Raw genomic sequence first — 3,872 nt, 5'->3', positions numbered from 1 at the left:
GCTGGATGGGAAGTGGAGTTGCCGGGATTAGAACCGGCGCCTATATGGGATCCTGGGGCTTTCAAGGCGTGGACTTTAGCTGCTAGGCCACGTCGCTGAGCCCGTTTTGAATTTCTTAAACTTGAAACTGTTATATATGTGTTAATTGACAAGCTAATTGATTACAGAAGTATTTTTTTTTTTACATTTCCACTTTTGTCACACTACATAATATATTCAGTTAAATTAGTCTGTGTGCTACATTGCATCACATGTTGGGTTAAATTAGTCTGTGTGCCATTACAGATTTTAATTGTAATTCTTGATTTTTAAAATATGTTTAGATTCTTTGAATCCAAACATAAAACTTGAGGATGATAAAAATACAAATTATGTTTGGCAAAAATGTATTTATTCAGGGTACCTTAATTAGCCTAAATTATTTGGAAAAAAACAACACATTCTTACTGAACCAAAGTCCTCTCAGAGATAGGTGTTCCAACATATCTTCTGTAACCATCTGGTCCATCATCATATCTGAACCCTCAAATTACCACTCTGGTAATTTACTATGGGAATATCTCATCAAAGCTGAAAACTACAGACATACCCCATTAGCCTTGAGAACTTACTAAGAAAGAAAAAAAGCATTTTTGCTGGTTCATTATATTATAAACTTCTAATATTTCCAAATAACCATTGCTTATATTCCTTTCCTAAAGTAAAAATCTTAGGTCTTAGATAGTTTTGTTTTACCGAAAGTAAAAACTAGCTCTTCATTCTAGTTAAGGATAATTTTGTAATGTACTTTAGCCTAATTTTAGATACTACACTTGATCTTAGCCAAAAGGCCGAGAAGCAATAGCCTAATTTTAGAAGCATATTTCGCAGGTTGAGTGTTCATAATTCAAAAATCTAACATCAAAAATGCTACAAAATTTCAGAAGTTTAGAGTGAAAATTTTTAGATCTGAAATCTTAAAATGGGTAGCAGTCAAAATGCAGATGTTGGGCCCCATGTGATATGCTAGTGGCTAAATCTTCATCTTGCATGCACCAGAATCTACTGTGGGTGCCAGTTCCTGTACCAACTGTTCCACTCCCCATCGTGGGAAACCATTAGAGGATGGGCCAAAACCTTTGGACCCTGCACCCACGTGGGAGACCCGAAAGAAGCTCCTGGCTCCTGGCTTTGGATCAGCTCAGCTCCGGCCATTGTGGCCATTTGGGGAGTGAATCTTTTGATGGAAGATCTTCCCCTCTGTCTCTCCTCCCCTCTGTATATCTAACTTTTCAATAAAAATAAAATCTTTTTTAAAAATACAGGTTTTCTAATAGTATTGCATAAAATTATAGTCCAACTAAGTTATAGATGAGTCAAAAATGAACTTTGTAGAATTAGGTCCCATCCCTTCAATATCTTGTTATATACAAACAAATGCCCTAAAATCAAAATTGAAATGTGAGATGTAAGACAGTTCTGCTTCCATGCATGTTGGAAAAGGGTACTCACCATCTGCAAAGCAAACTTAATGTAGTGTATATTTAAAAAGCATTTACAAAGTTGTTTTGCTGGCAGACATTTTCTCCCCAGATTCAAAGTGAAAAATAACACCCGTTTGCTTATCATCTTTTCAGTTGAGTCTGTTGTCATGTTCATACTGTGAATTTTCAAGAGATTAGTTAGACCAGCAACCGCGTTTCAAACTTTTGAACAGTGACCAGCAGGTGTCTCTGTTACACAAAGCACTTGAGGCTCTACAGGATTCTTTCATATAGACCTCATTTTACATAAACAAAATTCACTTTGTGTGTCTTATGTAAATTTTCTTTCTTCCTTCTTTTACAGAGATTCACTCCTTCTTGGTCTTTAGTGGCTCTTCTGTCTTTTGTTTTTGTTTTTTGTTTTTTGTTTTTCTTTAAAGTGTTGTAGCCAAAATAATTTCTTAGTTGTCTTGACTTCTCCCATTTTCTTTATCTTATATAACCATTTAGAAACATCCAAGATTAAGATCATTAATAGAAGTTCTAAGCACTAAAAAGATTATGATTTCACATGTAATAAAGGAAAAATATAGAATGATTAAATCATACGGGGCTGGTGTGTGGTATAGCATGATGAACTGCTACTTACCACACAAGCATCCCATATGGGAGTGCCAGTTTGAATCCTGGCTACTCTGTTTCTCTTTTGCTTTCCTGTTAATGGATCTGGAATGGAAGCTTTAAAGAACTCTGGCTCCTGCCACCCACGTGGGAGACCTGCATGCAGTTCTTGGTTCCTGGCTTTGGCCTGACCCAGCCCAAGCTTTTGTGAGCATTTGCTGAGTGAAGTGGAACTCTGTTTCTCTCTGTAACTTTGCCATTTATAAACAAACCTATTAATGTAAATAGCATAATGACCATTCGCATGGACATTTGGCATTAGTGAAGACACTGTTTGGGATACCTGGGTTTCAGCCAGGGTTTCACTCCTACTTCCAAGGCGAAATATCTGGACTGAGTTGTTACTACTAACCCAGCCTCAGCTGTTGCAGAGGTTTTGGGAGTGAACCAACAAATGAAGTGCTCTCTCTCTCTCTCTCTGCATTTCAAATTAAAATCATCATTAGATTTACAATAACTGGAAAATTTAAGTGGTTCTAGTGTTTTTGCTTACCCCATGAATGTAAATTACTTTGTAAGGGATGAATCACCAAGTTGGTTGTTGGACTTTTAAAAGCACTAAAAAAATAAATCAGGACCTGTGTAAATCATGGTTTTTTTTGGGGGGGGGCAAAATTTATTTAAATATTAGCTAGTATTGGTAAATATTTAGCTTTAAAGACTCTGTCATTTAACAGGGTTGAATGATAGTCAACTTTTTTGAAATAGCCTATTGGGAAAACGCACCGCAAAAAGAGTTTGAAACACAATCAGACAGTATATGTGGGTTCTGTTGAGTGTGGTGAAACAGGTCCTTTCAGGCAAACTACTTAGTTGCAAGGCCTCCTCCTCTAAATAGCACTTCACATTCTCCTGAAATAGGAGAGAAAAGAATTATCTGTGTAGAGTAAGGTAAATTTGACCAGTCTTGCTCTCCCTGGTCTGCTGAGCAGGATGTAATTCACACAAACTTCTTGTGTGCCCTGCAGAGTATACACAGTGTCACGGCTGAGCATATTTTGAGGCTGAGTACAATGTTAACGAGGTCAAGGAGATGATCTTTATAGGCCAATTCACTTCATTGTGTCTACAGGTCCATTCTAGCCCCAAACAATTAACTCCATTCAATCCTCTGTCAGATATATACCACAGCAGAACTAGGTCAAAATTTACCCATGAGTTAAGTCAGTGAAACCCACTATCTGTAACAGAACAAGAAATTAACATCCACATCTTTCTCATGTAATAATCAGAGCATGCCATACAATAATTTTGAAAAAGATACCTAGTTTGTTGCCAATCAAGGTAGGCAAAGACATGACCTTTTCAACAATGCAATAATAAAGTGTTGGAGTATATTAGAAAGGATTTAAGAATCCAAGAATCAGAAATCTGGGATCAGTTGAACTTTATGTCTTTCTGGCAATAAGACAGAAAGCCAAAGCAAACAAATCAGGAAATTGTTCTTTTCCTCCTTGTAAACCTTTTTCACAACCTCCTTCATCACACATTACAGGAGGATAAAATAATGTGAATATTTTGAAGTATTTCAACTAAAATAATTTAAATCAGTAACATCAGTTCCAGAATTCAACTCTTTTGCTTATAATTCCTGTTATATTTTCATTTTTTAAAAAGATTTATTTATTTTATTGGAAAGGCAGATATACAGAGAGGAGGAGAGACAGGAAGATTTTCTGTCTGATGATTCACTCCCCAAGTGAGCGCAACGGCCAGTGCTGCACCGAT

The 3,872-nt window shown here is 36.5% G+C and overlaps 1 pseudogene; it reads right to left on the bottom strand.

Annotated features, from left to right (window-relative positions):
* Nucleotides 1-765: 765 nt before the first annotated feature.
* On the bottom strand, nucleotides 766-842 carry LOC118758894 (U2 spliceosomal RNA; annotated as a pseudogene).
* Nucleotides 843-3,872: the final 3,030 nt, after the last annotated feature.

This window comes from Ochotona princeps, chromosome 3, assembly GCF_030435755.1.
Source record: "Ochotona princeps isolate mOchPri1 chromosome 3, mOchPri1.hap1, whole genome shotgun sequence".
In the NCBI taxonomy this organism is placed as follows: domain Eukaryota; kingdom Metazoa; phylum Chordata; class Mammalia; order Lagomorpha; family Ochotonidae; genus Ochotona; species Ochotona princeps.
Note: the sequence above shows the minus strand (reverse complement) of the source record. Positions and strands in the feature narration are given on the sequence as shown.